This window comes from Cololabis saira, unplaced genomic scaffold (genome assembly GCF_033807715.1).
Source record: "Cololabis saira isolate AMF1-May2022 unplaced genomic scaffold, fColSai1.1 scf036, whole genome shotgun sequence".
Lineage (NCBI taxonomy): Eukaryota > Metazoa > Chordata > Actinopteri > Beloniformes > Belonidae > Cololabis > Cololabis saira.
Window position 1 is genome coordinate 164,472 of NW_026906200.1, and position 17,445 is coordinate 181,916.

Consider the following 17,445-nt stretch of genomic DNA (forward strand, 5'->3'; position numbering starts at 1 on the left):
GCAGGAAACTAAACAAAACACTTCTTAACATAGTCATGAGGAGTTGTACAAATAATGACATCACTTTATGTTTGTTATTAAGTGAGACAAGGGTAGTATCTCACAGTAGACTCATAATATAGCTGAAGTTGTATCTAGCAGAGGATGGTTTCGATCCATCGACCTCTGGGTTATGGGCCCAGCACGCTTCCGCTGCGCCACTCTGCTGAACCACCCACTGTTCCCAAAGTCTGGTCAGGGTCCAAACAGGGGGTCTAGAGTCTAAATGGACTCAGCAAGGTCTGTGACAGTACACACGCCGCCAGCATTGAGGCCGGTTAGCTCAGAAGGTCAGAGCGTGGTGCTAATAACGCCAAGGTCATGGGTTCAATCCCCATACTGGCCAAACTGCTTACTCTGCATATCTTTAAAAACTTCAGACTCTAAAGATTGTATGTTCCATTGTTAGCTTTGGTGTGCGACAATAATTCGTCAAGTCTGATAATCACCTGACTTAAAGCTAAGAGGAAATAAAGATAACTCAAACATAAGGAATTTAAGTTTATGAAGTGAGGAAAGCTTATTTGTATTACACATCTCATGTACAAATCAAAGTACTTTTCATAAAAAACATTTAAAAAATGAGAATACACATAACTCTCAGTGATGAAGTATAATCATCAAGCTTTAAAAAAGTCTCTACCACCAGACCCCAGGAGCACCCCAGCAGCTTCCACCACCAGACACCCAGCTTCCACCCCCAGACCCCACTAGCTCGACCCCCAGCTTCCACCCCCAGACCCCACTAGCTCGACCCCCAGCTTCCACCCCGAGACCGCACTAGCTCGACCCCCAGCTTCCACCACCAGAACCCAGGAGCTTCCATCACCAGACTCCTGGAGCTTCCAGCACCAGACCCCAGGAGCATTCACCACCAGACCCCAGAAAAATCACTACCAGAACACAGGAGCTTCCACCACCAGACCCCCAGCTTCCACCACCAGTCCCCGAGTAGACTCATAATATAGCTGAAGTTGTATCTAGCAGAGGATGGTTTCGATCCATCGACCTCTGGGTTATGGGCCCAGCACGCTTCCGCTGCGCCACTCTGCTGAACCACCCACTGTTCCCAAAGTCTGGTCAGGGTCCAAACAGGGGGTCTAGAGTCTAAATGGATTCAGCCAGGTCTGTGACAGTTATCCCCCACTAGCTCGACCCCCAGCTTCCACCACCAGACCCCAGAAGCTTCCACCACCAGACCCCAGCAGCTTCCACCCCCAGACCCCACTAGCTCGACCCCCAGCTTCCACCACCAGACTCCTGGAGCTTCCACCACCCGACCTCAGGAGCATTCACCACCATACCCCAGCAAAATCACCACCAGACCCCAGGAGTTTCCACCACCAGAGCTTCCAGCACCAGACCCCAGGAGCTTCCAGCACCAGACCCCAGGAGCTTCCACCACCAGAGCTTCCAGCACCAGACCCCAGGAGCTTCCACCACCAGACCCCAGGAGCTTCCACCACCAGAGCTTCCACCACCAGACCCCAGGAGCTTCCACCACCAGACCCCAGGAGCTTCCACCACCAGACCCCAGGAGCTTCCACCACCAGACCCCAGCAAAATCACCACCAGTCCCCAGCAGCATAACCACCAGACCCCCAGCTTCCACCACCAGTCCCCGGAGGTGCGTGGAATCCCGGACCAGCTCGACCAGAGCCTCCTGGCGAGCCGAGCCGAGAATCGGGGGGCTTCATCCGCATTCTGGTGGCGCTGAGACCGCGGAGATCCAGCCGAGAATCGCGGGGCTTACATCCGCTTACCCCTCCCCTCGGCCCAGAGAAAAACACACCACAGCCGGTCCGGAGCCACTTAGCCTCAGGCCCGAAACAAGACCTTCAACCCGGAGAAAAACTGACAGGCAGCACGTCGCTGAAAGCCACTCAGCCTCGCGGCTCACCGTCCCGCTGCCCAAAAAACCCGGCTCACCTGGAGCCACCCAAAGACCCGGCTCACCGTCCGAACCCGGGGACCCGCTCTTAAGCCCCCCCCCCAACCGGCCACCGGAGTGAAAGAGCCAGCCCGCTTACTTGGACGACCAGGGCCCTGGTACCCTAAACACCCAGACGCTCCTGGTACCATGGACAGCACTCTGTCAGATGCTCAGGCGTATATTGCTTTTCACTCATGTTCTGGTTTCAGGACCTTTTGTTAGGACCTTTGGTCAGCTTGTGCAAGGAAACAAATACTGTTGCTTCCATCTGGACAAACATTTAGTTCAGTAATAAAGAATAAAAAAACGTCAGTTAAGTGTTTTGTAGTTGTAACTAAATATGGTAAACGCTCATATGCTTCTCATAGGCTCTGTGTGAAATTCTGAGTTTGTACACTATTAGATGTGGAAAGAAACACTTCCCACTATGTTTACTTTGCAGGAAACTAAACAAAACACTTCTTAACATAGTCATGAGGAGTTGTACAAATAATGACATCACTTTATGTTTGTTATTAAATGAGACAAGGGTAGTATCTCACAGTAGACTCATAATATAGCTGAAGTTGTATCTAGCAGAGGATGGTTTCGATCCATCGACCTCTGGGTTATGGGCCCAGCACGCTTCCGCTGCGCCACTCTGCTGAACCACCCACTGTTCCCAAAGTCTGGTCAGGGTCCAAACAGGGGGTCTAGAGTCTAAATGGACTCAGCAAGGTCTGTGACAGTACACACGCCGCCAGCATTGAGGCCGGTTAGCTCAGAAGGTCAGAGCGTGGTGCTAATAACGCCAAGGTCATGGGTTCAATCCCCATACTGGCCAAACTGCTTACTCTGCATATCTTTAAAAACTTCAGACTCTAAAGATTGTATGTTCCATTGTTAGCTTTGGTGTGCGACAATAATTCGTCAAGTCTGATAATCACCTGACTTAAAGCTAAGAGGAAATAAAGATAACTCAAACATAAGGAATTTAAGTTTATGAAGTGAGGAAAGCTTATTTGTATTACACATCTCATGTACAAATCAAAGTACTTTTCATAAAAAACATTTAAAAAATGAGAATACACATAACTCTCAGTGATGAAGTATAATCATCAAGCTTTAAAAAAGTCTCTACCACCAGACCCCAGGAGCACCCCAGCAGCTTCCACCACCAGACACCCAGCTTCCACCCCCAGACCCCACTAGCTCGACCCCCAGCTTCCACCCCCAGACCCCACTAGCTCGACCCCCAGCTTCCACCCCGAGACCGCACTAGCTCGACCCCCAGCTTCCACCACCAGAACCCAGGAGCTTCCATCACCAGACTCCTGGAGCTTCCAGCACCAGACCCCAGGAGCATTCACCACCAGACCCCAGAAAAATCACTACCAGAACACAGGAGCTTCCACCACCAGACCCCCAGCTTCCACCACCAGTCCCCGAGTAGACTCATAATATAGCTGAAGTTGTATCTAGCAGAGGATGGTTTCGATCCATCGACCTCTGGGTTATGGGCCCAGCACGCTTCCGCTGCGCCACTCTGCTGAACCACCCACTGTTCCCAAAGTCTGGTCAGGGTCCAAACAGGGGGTCTAGAGTCTAAATGGATTCAGCCAGGTCTGTGACAGTTATCCCCCACTAGCTCGACCCCCAGCTTCCACCACCAGACCCCAGAAGCTTCCACCACCAGACCCCAGCAGCTTCCACCCCCAGACCCCACTAGCTCGACCCCCAGCTTCCACCACCAGACTCCTGGAGCTTCCACCACCCGACCTCAGGAGCATTCACCACCATACCCCAGCAAAATCACCACCAGACCCCAGGAGTTTCCACCACCAGAGCTTCCAGCACCAGACCCCAGGAGCTTCCAGCACCAGACCCCAGGAGCTTCCACCACCAGAGCTTCCAGCACCAGACCCCAGGAGCTTCCACCACCAGACCCCAGGAGCTTCCACCACCAGAGCTTCCACCACCAGACCCCAGGAGCTTCCACCACCAGACCCCAGGAGCTTCCACCACCAGACCCCAGGAGCTTCCACCACCAGACCCCAGCAAAATCACCACCAGTCCCCAGCAGCATAACCACCAGACCCCCAGCTTCCACCACCAGTCCCCGGAGGTGCGTGGAATCCCGGACCAGCTCGACCAGAGCCTCGTGGCGAGCCGAGCCGAGAATCGGGGGGCTTCATCCGCATTCTGGTGGCGCTGAGACCGCGGAGATCCAGCCGAGAATCGCGGGGCTTACATCCGCTTACCCCTCCCCTCGGCCCAGAGAAAAACACACCACAGCCGGTCCGGAGCCACTTAGCCTCAGGCCCGAAACAAGACCTTCAACCCGGAGAAAAACTGACAGGCAGCACGTCGCTGAAAGCCACTCAGCCTCGCGGCTCACCGTCCCGCTGCCCAAAAAACCCGGCTCACCTGGAGCCACCCAAAGACCCGGCTCACCGTCCGAACCCGGGGACCCGCTCTTAAGCCCCCCCCCCAACCGGCCACCGGAGTGAAAGAGCCAGCCCGCTTACTTGGACGACCAGGGCCCTGGTACCCTAAACACCCAGACGCTCCTGGTACCATGGACAGCACTCTGTCAGATGCTCAGGCGTATATTGCTTTTCACTCATGTTCTGGTTTCAGGACCTTTTGTTAGGACCTTTGGTCAGCTTGTGCAAGGAAACAAATACTGTTGCTTCCATCTGGACAAACATTTAGTTCAGTAATAAAGAATAAAACGTCAGTTAAGTGTTTTGTAGTTGTAACTAAATATGGTAAACGCTCATATGCTTCTCATAGGCTCTGTGTGAAATTCTGAGTTTGTACACTATTAGATGTGGAAAGAAACACTTCCCACTATGTTTACTTTGCAGGAAACTAAACAAAACACTTCTTAACATAGTCATGAGGAGTTGTACAAATAATGACACAGTACACACGCCGCCAGCATTGAGGCCGGTTAGCTCAGAAGGTCAGAGCGTGGTGCTAATAACGCCAAGGTCATGGGTTCAATCCCCATACTGGCCAAACTGCTTACTCTGCATATCTTTAAAAACTTCAGACTCTAAAGATTGTATGTTCCATTGTTAGCTTTGGTGTGCGACAATAATTCGTCAAGTCTGATAATCACCTGACTTAAAGCTAAGAGGAAATAAAGATAACTCAAACATAAGGAATTTAAGTTTATGAAGTGAGGAAAGCTTATTTGTATTACACATCTCATGTACAAATCAAAGTACTTTTCATAAAAAACATTTAAAAAATGAGAATACACATAACTCTCAGTGATGAAGTATAATCATCAAGCTTTAAAAAAGTCTCTACCACCAGACCCCAGGAGCACCCCAGCAGCTTCCACCACCAGACACCCAGCTTCCACCCCCAGACCCCACTAGCTCGACCCCCAGCTTCCACCCCCAGACCCCACTAGCTCGACCCCCAGCTTCCACCCCGAGACCGCACTAGCTCGACCCCCAGCTTCCACCACCAGAACCCAGGAGCTTCCATCACCAGACTTCTGGAGCTTCCAGCACCAGACCCCAGGAGCATTCACCACCAGACCCCAGAAAAATCACTACCAGAACACAGGAGCTTCCACCACCAGACCCCCAGCTTCCACCACCAGTCCCCGAGTAGACTCATAATATAGCTGAAGTTGTATCTAGCAGAGGATGGTTTCGATCCATCGACCTCTGGGTTATGGGCCCAGCACGCTTCCGCTGCGCCACTCTGCTGAACCACCCACTGTTCCCAAAGTCTGGTCAGGGTCCAAACAGGGGGTCTAGAGTCTAAATGGATTCAGCCAGGTCTGTGACAGTTATCCCCCACTAGCTCGACCCCCAGCTTCCACCACCAGACCCCAGAAGCTTCCACCACCAGACCCCAGCAGCTTCCACCCCCAGACCCCACTAGCTCGACCCCCAGCTTCCACCACCAGACTCCTGGAGCTTCCACCACCCGACCTCAGGAGCATTCACCACCATACCCCAGCAAAATCACCACCAGACCCCAGGAGTTTCCACCACCAGAGCTTCCAGCACCAGACCCCAGGAGCTTCCAGCACCAGACCCCAGGAGCTTCCACCACCAGAGCTTCCAGCACCAGACCCCAGGAGCTTCCACCACCAGACCCCAGGAGCTTCCACCACCAGAGCTTCCACCACCAGACCCCAGGAGCTTCCACCACCAGACCCCAGGAGCTTCCACCACCAGACCCCAGGAGCTTCCACCACCAGACCCCAGCAAAATCACCACCAGTCCCCAGCAGCATAACCACCAGACCCCCAGCTTCCACCACCAGTCCCCGGAGGTGCGTGGAATCCCGGACCAGCTCGACCAGAGCCTCGTGGCGAGCCGAGCCGAGAATCGGGGGGCTTCATCCGCATTCTGGTGGCGCTGAGACCGCGGAGATCCAGCCGAGAATCGCGGGGCTTACATCCGCTTACCCCTCCCCTCGGCCCAGAGAAAAACACACCACAGCCGGTCCGGAGCCACTTAGCCTCAGGCCCGAAACAAGACCTTCAACCCGGAGAAAAACTGACAGGCAGCACGTCGCTGAAAGCCACTCAGCCTCGCGGCTCACCGTCCCGCTGCCCAAAAAACCCGGCTCACCTGGAGCCACCCAAAGACCCGGCTCACCGTCCGAACCCGGGGACCCGCTCTTAAGCCCCCCCCCCAACCGGCCACCGGAGTGAAAGAGCCAGCCCGCTTACTTGGACGACCAGGGCCCTGGTACCCTAAACACCCAGACGCTCCTGGTACCATGGACAGCACTCTGTCAGATGCTCAGGCGTATATTGCTTTTCACTCATGTTCTGGTTTCAGGACCTTTTGTTAGGACCTTTGGTCAGCTTGTGCAAGGAAACAAATACTGTTGCTTCCATCTGGACAAACATTTAGTTCAGTAATAAAGAATAAAAAAACGTCAGTTAAGTGTTTTGTAGTTGTAACTAAATATGGTAAACGCTCATATGCTTCTCATAGGCTCTGTGTGAAATTCTGAGTTTGTACACTATTAGATGTGGAAAGAAACACTTCCCACTATGTTTACTTTGCAGGAAACTAAACAAAACACTTCTTAACATAGTCATGAGGAGTTGTACAAATAATGACATCACTTTATGTTTGTTATTAAATGAGACAAGGGTAGTATCTCACAGTAGACTCATAATATAGCTGAAGTTGTATCTAGCAGAGGATGGTTTCGATCCATCGACCTCTGGGTTATGGGCCCAGCACGCTTCCGCTGCGCCACTCTGCTGAACCACCCACTGTTCCCAAAGTCTGGTCAGGGTCCAAACAGGGGGTCTAGAGTCTAAATGGACTCAGCAAGGTCTGTGACAGTACACACGCCGCCAGCATTGAGGCCGGTTAGCTCAGAAGGTCAGAGCGTGGTGCTAATAACGCCAAGGTCATGGGTTCAATCCCCATACTGGCCAAACTGCTTACTCTGCATATCTTTAAAAACTTCAGACTCTAAAGATTGTATGTTCCATTGTTAGCTTTGGTGTGCGACAATAATTCGTCAAGTCTGATAATCACCTGACTTAAAGCTAAGAGGAAATAAAGATAACTCAAACATAAGGAATTTAAGTTTATGAAGTGAGGAAAGCTTATTTGTATTACACATCTCATGTACAAATCAAAGTACTTTTCATAAAAAACATTTAAAAAATGAGAATACACATAACTCTCAGTGATGAAGTATAATCATCAAGCTTTAAAAAAGTCTCTACCACCAGACCCCAGGAGCACCCCAGCAGCTTCCACCACCAGACACCCAGCTTCCACCCCCAGACCCCACTAGCTCGACCCCCAGCTTCCACCCCCAGACCCCACTAGCTCGACCCCCAGCTTCCACCCCGAGACCGCACTAGCTCGACCCCCAGCTTCCACCACCAGAACCCAGGAGCTTCCATCACCAGACTCCTGGAGCTTCCAGCACCAGACCCCAGGAGCATTCACCACCAGACCCCAGAAAAATCACTACCAGAACACAGGAGCTTCCACCGCCAGACCCCCAGCTTCCACCACCAGTCCCCGAGTAGACTCATAATATAGCTGAAGTTGTATCTAGCAGAGGATGGTTTCGATCCATCGACCTCTGGGTTATGGGCCCAGCACGCTTCCGCTGCGCCACTCTGCTGAACCACCCACTGTTCCCAAAGTCTGGTCAGGGTCCAAACAGGGGGTCTAGAGTCTAAATGGATTCAGCCAGGTCTGTGACAGTTATCCCCCACTAGCTCGACCCCCAGCTTCCACCACCAGACCCCAGAAGCTTCCACCACCAGACCCCAGCAGCTTCCACCCCCAGACCCCACTAGCTCGACCCCCAGCTTCCACCACCAGACTCCTGGAGCTTCCACCACCCGACCTCAGGAGCATTCACCACCATACCCCAGCAAAATCACCACCAGACCCCAGGAGTTTCCACCACCAGAGCTTCCAGCACCAGACCCCAGGAGCTTCCAGCACCAGACCCCAGGAGCTTCCACCACCAGAGCTTCCAGCACCAGACCCCAGGAGCTTCCACCACCAGACCCCAGGAGCTTCCACCACCAGAGCTTCCACCACCAGACCCCAGGAGCTTCCACCACCAGACCCCAGGAGCTTCCACCACCAGACCCCAGGAGCTTCCACCACCAGACCCCAGCAAAATCACCACCAGTCCCCAGCAGCATAACCACCAGACCCCCAGCTTCCACCACCAGTCCCCGGAGGTGCGTGGAATCCCGGACCAGCTCGACCAGAGCCTCGTGGCGAGCCGAGCCGAGAATCGGGGGGCTTCATCCGCATTCTGGTGGCGCTGAGACCGCGGAGATCCAGCCGAGAATCGCGGGGCTTACATCCGCTTACCCCTCCCCTCGGCCCAGAGAAAAACACACCACAGCCGGTCCGGAGCCACTTAGCCTCAGGCCCGAAACAAGACCTTCAACCCGGAGAAAAACTGACAGGCAGCACGTCGCTGAAAGCCACTCAGCCTCGCGGCTCACCGTCCCGCTGCCCAAAAAACCCGGCTCACCTGGAGCCACCCAAAGACCCGGCTCACCGTCCGAACCCGGGGACCCGCTCTTAAGCCCCCCCCCCAACCGGCCACCGGAGTGAAAGAGCCAGCCCGCTTACTTGGACGACCAGGGCCCTGGTACCCTAAACACCCAGACGCTCCTGGTACCATGGACAGCACTCTGTCAGATGCTCAGGCGTATATTGCTTTTCACTCATGTTCTGGTTTCAGGACCTTTTGTTAGGACCTTTGGTCAGCTTGTGCAAGGAAACAAATACTGTTGCTTCCATCTGGACAAACATTTAGTTCAGTAATAAAGAATAAAACGTCAGTTAAGTGTTTTGTAGTTGTAACTAAATATGGTAAACGCTCATATGCTTCTCATAGGCTCTGTGTGAAATTCTGAGTTTGTACACTATTAGATGTGGAAAGAAACACTTCCCACTATGTTTACTTTGCAGGAAACTAAACAAAACACTTCTTAACATAGTCATGAGGAGTTGTACAAATAATGACATCACTTTATGTTTGTTATTAAATGAGACAAGGGTAGTATCTCACAGTAGACTCATAATATAGCTGAAGTTGTATCTAGCAGAGGATGGTTTCGATCCATCGACCTCTGGGTTATGGGCCCAGCACGCTTCCGCTGCGCCACTCTGCTGAACCACCCACTGTTCCCAAAGTCTGGTCAGGGTCCAAACAGGGGGTCTAGAGTCTAAATGGACTCAGCAAGGTCTGTGACAGTACACACGCCGCCAGCATTGAGGCCGGTTAGCTCAGAAGGTCAGAGCGTGGTGCTAATAACGCCAAGGTCATGGGTTCAATCCCCATACTGGCCAAACTGCTTACTCTGCATATCTTTAAAAACTTCAGACTCTAAAGATTGTATGTTCCATTGTTAGCTTTGGTGTGCGACAATAATTCGTCAAGTCTGATAATCACCTGACTTAAAGCTAAGAGGAAATAAAGATAACTCAAACATAAGGAATTTAAGTTTATGAAGTGAGGAAAGCTTATTTGTATTACACATCTCATGTACAAATCAAAGTACTTTTCATAAAAAACATTTAAAAAATGAGAATACACATAACTCTCAGTGATGAAGTATAATCATCAAGCTTTAAAAAAGTCTCTACCACCAGACCCCAGGAGCACCCCAGCAGCTTCCACCACCAGACACCCAGCTTCCACCCCCAGACCCCACTAGCTCGACCCCCAGCTTCCACCCCCAGACCCCACTAGCTCGACCCCCAGCTTCCACCCCGAGACCGCACTAGCTCGACCCCCAGCTTCCACCACCAGAACCCAGGAGCTTCCATCACCAGACTCCTGGAGCTTCCAGCACCAGACCCCAGGAGCATTCACCACCAGACCCCAGAAAAATCACTACCAGAACACAGGAGCTTCCACCACCAGACCCCCAGCTTCCACCACCAGTCCCCGAGTAGACTCATAATATAGCTGAAGTTGTATCTAGCAGAGGATGGTTTCGATCCATCGACCTCTGGGTTATGGGCCCAGCACGCTTCCGCTGCGCCACTCTGCTGAACCACCCACTGTTCCCAAAGTCTGGTCAGGGTCCAAACAGGGGGTCTAGAGTCTAAATGGATTCAGCCAGGTCTGTGACAGTTATCCCCCACTAGCTCGACCCCCAGCTTCCACCACCAGACCCCAGAAGCTTCCACCACCAGACCCCAGCAGCTTCCACCCCCAGACCCCACTAGCTCGACCCCCAGCTTCCACCACCAGACTCCTGGAGCTTCCACCACCCGACCTCAGGAGCATTCACCACCATACCCCAGCAAAATCACCACCAGACCCCAGGAGTTTCCACCACCAGAGCTTCCAGCACCAGACCCCAGGAGCTTCCAGCACCAGACCCCAGGAGCTTCCACCACCAGAGCTTCCAGCACCAGACCCCAGGAGCTTCCACCACCAGACCCCAGGAGCTTCCACCACCAGAGCTTCCACCACCAGACCCCAGGAGCTTCCACCACCAGACCCCAGGAGCTTCCACCACCAGACCCCAGGAGCTTCCACCACCAGACCCCAGCAAAATCACCACCAGTCCCCAGCAGCATAACCACCAGACCCCCAGCTTCCACCACCAGTCCCCGGAGGTGCGTGGAATCCCGGACCAGCTCGACCAGAGCCTCGTGGCGAGCCGAGCCGAGAATCGGGGGGCTTCATCCGCATTCTCGTGGCGCTGAGACCGCGGAGATCCAGCCGAGAATCGCGGGGCTTACATCCGCTTACCCCTCCCCTCGGCCCAGAGAAAAACACACCACAGCCGGTCCGGAGCCACTTAGCCTCAGGCCCGAAACAAGACCTTCAACCCGGAGAAAAACTGACAGGCAGCACGTCGCTGAAAGCCACTCAGCCTCGCGGCTCACCGTCCCGCTGCCCAAAAAACCCGGCTCACCTGGAGCCACCCAAAGACCCGGCTCACCGTCCGAACCCGGGGACCCGCTCTTAAGCCCCCCCCCCAACCGGCCACCGGAGTGAAAGAGCCAGCCCGCTTACTTGGACGACCAGGGCCCTGGTACCCTAAACACCCAGACGCTCCTGGTACCATGGACAGCACTCTGTCAGATGCTCAGGCGTATATTGCTTTTCACTCATGTTCTGGTTTCAGGACCTTTTGTTAGGACCTTTGGTCAGCTTGTGCAAGGAAACAAATACTGTTGCTTCCATCTGGACAAACATTTAGTTCAGTAATAAAGAATAAAACGTCAGTTAAGTGTTTTGTAGTTGTAACTAAATATGGTAAACGCTCATATGCTTCTCATAGGCTCTGTGTGAAATTCTGAGTTTGTACACTATTAGATGTGGAAAGAAACACTTCCCACTATGTTTACTTTGCAGGAAACTAAACAAAACACTTCTTAACATAGTCATGAGGAGTTGTACAAATAATGACATCACTTTATGTTTGTTATTAAATGAGACAAGGGTAGTATCTCACAGTAGACTCATAATATAGCTGAAGTTGTATCTAGCAGAGGATGGTTTCGATCCATCGACCTCTGGGTTATGGGCCCAGCACGCTTCCGCTGCGCCACTCTGCTGAACCACCCACTGTTCCCAAAGTCTGGTCAGGGTCCAAACAGGGGGTCTAGAGTCTAAATGGACTCAGCAAGGTCTGTGACAGTACACACGCCGCCAGCATTGAGGCCGGTTAGCTCAGAAGGTCAGAGCGTGGTGCTAATAACGCCAAGGTCATGGGTTCAATCCCCATACTGGCCAAACTGCTTACTCTGCATATCTTTAAAAACTTCAGACTCTAAAGATTGTATGTTCCATTGTTAGCTTTGGTGTGCGACAATAATTCGTCAAGTCTGATAATCACCTGACTTAAAGCTAAGAGGAAATAAAGATAACTCAAACATAAGGAATTTAAGTTTATGAAGTGAGGAAAGCTTATTTGTATTACACATCTCATGTACAAATCAAAGTACTTTTCATAAAAAACATTTAAAAAATGAGAATACACATAACTCTCAGTGATGAAGTATAATCATCGAGCTTTAAAAAAGTCTCTACCACCAGACCCCAGGAGCACCCCAGCAGCTTCCACCACCAGACACCCAGCTTCCACCCCCAGACCCCACTAGCTCGACCCCCAGCTTCCACCCCCAGACCCCACTAGCTCGACCCCCAGCTTCCACCCCGAGACCGCACTAGCTCGACCCCCAGCTTCCACCACCAGAACCCAGGAGCTTCCATCACCAGACTCCTGGAGCTTCCAGCACCAGACCCCAGGAGCATTCACCACCAGACCCCAGAAAAATCACTACCAGAACACAGGAGCTTCCACCACCAGACCCCCAGCTTCCACCACCAGTCCCCGAGTAGACTCATAATATAGCTGAAGTTGTATCTAGCAGAGGATGGTTTCGATCCATCGACCTCTGGGTTATGGGCCCAGCACGCTTCCGCTGCGCCACTCTGCTGAACCACCCACTGTTCCCAAAGTCTGGTCAGGGTCCAAACAGGGGGTCTAGAGTCTAAATGGATTCAGCCAGGTCTGTGACAGTTATCCCCCACTAGCTCGACCCCCAGCTTCCACCACCAGACCCCAGAAGCTTCCACCACCAGACCCCAGCAGCTTCCACCCCCAGACCCCACTAGCTCGACCCCCAGCTTCCACCACCAGACTCCTGGAGCTTCCACCACCCGACCTCAGGAGCATTCACCACCATACCCCAGCAAAATCACCACCAGACCCCAGGAGTTTCCACCACCAGAGCTTCCAGCACCAGACCCCAGGAGCTTCCAGCACCAGACCCCAGGAGCTTCCACCACCAGAGCTTCCAGCACCAGACCCCAGGAGCTTCCACCACCAGACCCCAGGAGCTTCCACCACCAGAGCTTCCACCACCAGACCCCAGGAGCTTCCACCACCAGACCCCAGGAGCTTCCACCACCAGACCCCAGGAGCTTCCACCACCAGACCCCAGCAAAATCACCACCAGTCCCCAGCAGCATAACCACCAGACCCCCAGCTTCCACCACCAGTCCCCGGAGGTGCGTGGAATCCCGGACCAGCTCGACCAGAGCCTCGTGGCGAGCCGAGCCGAGAATCGGGGGGCTTCATCCGCATTCTCGTGGCGCTGAGACCGCGGAGATCCAGCCGAGAATCGCGGGGCTTACATCCGCTTACCCCTCCCCTCGGCCCAGAGAAAAACACACCACAGCCGGTCCGGAGCCACTTAGCCTCAGGCCCGAAACAAGACCTTCAACCCGGAGAAAAACTGACAGGCAGCACGTCGCTGAAAGCCACTCAGCCTCGCGGCTCACCGTCCCGCTGCCCAAAAAACCCGGCTCACCTGGAGCCACCCAAAGACCCGGCTCACCGTCCGAACCCGGGGACCCGCTCTTAAGCCCCCCCCCCAACCGGCCACCGGAGTGAAAGAGCCAGCCCGCTTACTTGGACGACCAGGGCCCTGGTACCCTAAACACCCAGACGCTCCTGGTACCATGGACAGCACTCTGTCAGATGCTCAGGCGTATATTGCTTTTCACTCATGTTCTGGTTTCAGGACCTTTTGTTAGGACCTTTGGTCAGCTTGTGCAAGGAAACAAATACTGTTGCTTCCATCTGGACAAACATTTAGTTCAGTAATAAAGAATAAAACGTCAGTTAAGTGTTTTGTAGTTGTAACTAAATATGGTAAACGCTCATATGCTTCTCATAGGCTCTGTGTGAAATTCTGAGTTTGTACACTATTAGATGTGGAAAGAAACACTTCCCACTATGTTTACTTTGCAGGAAACTAAACAAAACACTTCTTAACATAGTCATGAGGAGTTGTACAAATAATGACATCACTTTATGTTTGTTATTAAATGAGACAAGGGTAGTATCTCACAGTAGACTCATAATATAGCTGAAGTTGTATCTAGCAGAGGATGGTTTCGATCCATCGACCTCTGGGTTATGGGCCCAGCACGCTTCCGCTGCGCCACTCTGCTGAACCACCCACTGTTCCCAAAGTCTGGTCAGGGTCCAAACAGGGGGTCTAGAGTCTAAATGGACTCAGCAAGGTCTGTGACAGTACACACGCCGCCAGCATTGAGGCCGGTTAGCTCAGAAGGTCAGAGCGTGGTGCTAATAACGCCAAGGTCATGGGTTCAATCCCCATACTGGCCAAACTGCTTACTCTGCATATCTTTAAAAACTTCAGACTCTAAAGATTGTATGTTCCATTGTTAGCTTTGGTGTGCGACAATAATTCGTCAAGTCTGATAATCACCTGACTTAAAGCTAAGAGGAAATAAAGATAACTCAAACATAAGGAATTTAAGTTTATGAAGTGAGGAAAGCTTATTTGTATTACACATCTCATGTACAAATCAAAGTACTTTTCATAAAAAAACATTTAAAAAATGAGAATACACATAACTCTCAGTGATGAAGTATAATCATCAAGCTTTAAAAAAGTCTCTACCACCAGACCCCAGGAGCACCCCAGCAGCTTCCACCACCAGACACCCAGCTTCCACCCCCAGACCCCACTAGCTCGACCCCCAGCTTCCACCCCCAGACCCCACTAGCTCGACCCCCAGCTTCCACCCCGAGACCGCACTAGCTCGACCCCCAGCTTCCACCACCAGAACCCAGGAGCTTCCATCACCAGACTCCTGGAGCTTCCAGCACCAGACCCCAGGAGCATTCACCACCAGACCCCAGAAAAATCACTACCAGAACACAGGAGCTTCCACCACCAGACCCCCAGCTTCCACCACCAGTCCCCGAGTAGACTCATAATATAGCTGAAGTTGTATCTAGCAGAGGATGGTTTCGATCCATCGACCTCTGGGTTATGGGCCCAGCACGCTTCCGCTGCGCCACTCTGCTGAACCACCCACTGTTCCCAAAGTCTGGTCAGGGTCCAAACAGGGGGTCTAGAGTCTAAATGGATTCAGCCAGGTCTGTGACAGTTATCCCCCACTAGCTCGACCCCCAGCTTCCACCACCAGACCCCAGAAGCTTCCACCACCAGACCCCAGCAGCTTCCACCCCCAGACCCCACTAGCTCGACCCCCAGCTTCCACCACCAGACTCCTGGAGCTTCCACCACCCGACCTCAGGAGCATTCACCACCATACCCCAGCAAAATCACCACCAGACCCCAGGAGTTTCCACCACCAGAGCTTCCAGCACCAGACCCCAGGAGCTTCCAGCACCAGACCCCAGGAGCTTCCACCACCAGAGCTTCCAGCACCAGACCCCAGGAGCTTCCACCACCAGACCCCAGGAGCTTCCACCACCAGAGCTTCCACCACCAGACCCCAGGAGCTTCCACCACCAGACCCCAGGAGCTTCCACCACCAGACCCCAGGAGCTTCCACCACCAGACCCCAGCAAAATCACCACCAGTCCCCAGCAGCATAACCACCAGACCCCCAGCTTCCACCACCAGTCCCCGGAGGTGCGTGGAATCCCGGACCAGCTCGACCAGAGCCTCGTGGCGAGCCGAGCCGAGAATCGGGGGGCTTCATCCGCATTCTGGTGGCGCTGAGACCGCGGAAATCCAGCCGAGAATCGCGGGGCTTACATCCGCTTACCCCTCCCCTCGGCCCAGAGAAAAACACACCACAGCCGGTCCGGAGCCACTTAGCCTCAGGCCCGAAACAAGACCTTCAACCCGGAGAAAAACTGACAGGCAGCACGTCGCTGAAAGCCACTCAGCCTCGCGGCTCACCGTCCCGCTGCCCAAAAAACCCGGCTCACCTGGAGCCACCCAAAGACCCGGCTCACCGTCCGAACCCGGGGACCCGCTCTTAAGCCCCCCCCCCAACCGGCCACCGGAGTGAAAGAGCCAGCCCGCTTACTTGGACGACCAGGGCCCTGGTACCCTAAACACCCAGACGCTCCTGGTACCATGGACAGCACTCTGTCAGATGCTCAGGCGTATATTGCTTTTCACTCATGTTCTGGTTTCAGGACCTTTTGTTAGGACCTTTGGTCAGCTTGTGCAAGGAAACAAATACTGTTGCTTCCATCTGGACAAACATTTAGTTCAGTAATAAAGAATAAAACGTCAGTTAAGTGTTTTGTAGTTGTAACTAAATATGGTAAACGCTCATATGCTTCTCATAGGCTCTGTGTGAAATTCTGAGTTTGTACACTATTAGATGTGGAAAGAAACACTTCCCACTATGTTTACTTTGCAGGAAACTAAACAAAACACTTCTTAACATAGTCATGAGGAGTTGTACAAATAATGACATCACTTTATGTTTGTTATTAAATGAGACAAGGGTAGTATCTCACAGTAGACTCATAATATAGCTGAAGTTGTATCTAGCAGAGGATGGTTTCGATCCATCGACCTCTGGGTTATGGGCCCAGCACGCTTCCGCTGCGCCACTCTGCTGAACCACCCACTGTTCCCAAAGTCTGGTCAGGGTCCAAACAGGGGGTCTAGAGTCTAAATGGACTCAGCAAGGTCTGTGACAGTACACACGCCGCCAGCATTGAGGCCGGTTAGCTCAGAAGGTCAGAGCGTGGTGCTAATAACGCCAAGGTCATGGGTTCAATCCCCATACTGGCCAAACTGCTTACTCTGCATATCTTTAAAAACTTCAGACTCTAAAGATTGTATGTTCCATTGTTAGCTTTGGTGTGCGACAATAATTCGTCAAGTCTGATAATCACCTGACTTAAAGCTAAGAGGAAATAAAGATAACTCAAACATAAGGAATTTAAGTTTATGAAGTGAGGAAAGCTTATTTGTATTACACATCTCATGTACAAATCAAAGTACTTTTCATAAAAAACATTTAAAAAATGAGAATACACATAACTCTCAGTGATGAAGTATAATCATCAAGCTTTAAAAAAGTCTCTACCACCAGACCCCAGGAGCACCCCAGCAGCTTCCACCACCAGACACCCAGCTTCCACCCCCAGACCCCACTAGCTCGACCCCCAGCTTCCACCCCCAGACCCCACTAGCTCGACCCCCAGCTTCCACCCCGAGACC

General features: G+C 52.6%; 8 non-coding genes across 8 annotated transcripts; all 8 read left to right on the plus strand.

Annotated features, from left to right (window-relative positions):
- The first annotated feature begins 311 nt into the window (after positions 1-311).
- On the plus strand, positions 312-385 carry trnai-aau (transfer RNA isoleucine (anticodon AAU)). The gene has a single exon. It is a non-coding gene; the product is annotated as a tRNA-Ile (tRNA).
- A 2,336-nt stretch (positions 386-2,721) lies between these two features.
- Positions 2,722-2,795, plus strand: trnai-aau (transfer RNA isoleucine (anticodon AAU)). The gene has a single exon. It is a non-coding gene; the product is annotated as a tRNA-Ile (tRNA).
- Positions 2,796-4,901: 2,106 nt separating this feature from the next.
- Positions 4,902-4,975, plus strand: trnai-aau (transfer RNA isoleucine (anticodon AAU)). Its single transcript has one exon. It is a non-coding gene; the product is annotated as a tRNA-Ile (tRNA).
- Positions 4,976-7,311: 2,336 nt separating this feature from the next.
- Positions 7,312-7,385, plus strand: trnai-aau (transfer RNA isoleucine (anticodon AAU)). The gene has a single exon. It is a non-coding gene; the product is annotated as a tRNA-Ile (tRNA).
- Positions 7,386-9,718: 2,333 nt separating this feature from the next.
- Positions 9,719-9,792, plus strand: trnai-aau (transfer RNA isoleucine (anticodon AAU)). The gene has a single exon. It is a non-coding gene; the product is annotated as a tRNA-Ile (tRNA).
- A 2,333-nt stretch (positions 9,793-12,125) lies between these two features.
- Positions 12,126-12,199, plus strand: trnai-aau (transfer RNA isoleucine (anticodon AAU)). The gene has a single exon. It is a non-coding gene; the product is annotated as a tRNA-Ile (tRNA).
- Positions 12,200-14,532: 2,333 nt separating this feature from the next.
- Positions 14,533-14,606, plus strand: trnai-aau (transfer RNA isoleucine (anticodon AAU)). Its single transcript has one exon. It is a non-coding gene; the product is annotated as a tRNA-Ile (tRNA).
- Positions 14,607-16,940: 2,334 nt separating this feature from the next.
- trnai-aau (transfer RNA isoleucine (anticodon AAU)) lies at positions 16,941-17,014 on the plus strand. The gene has a single exon. It is a non-coding gene; the product is annotated as a tRNA-Ile (tRNA).
- The last annotated feature ends 431 nt before the right edge of the window (positions 17,015-17,445 follow it).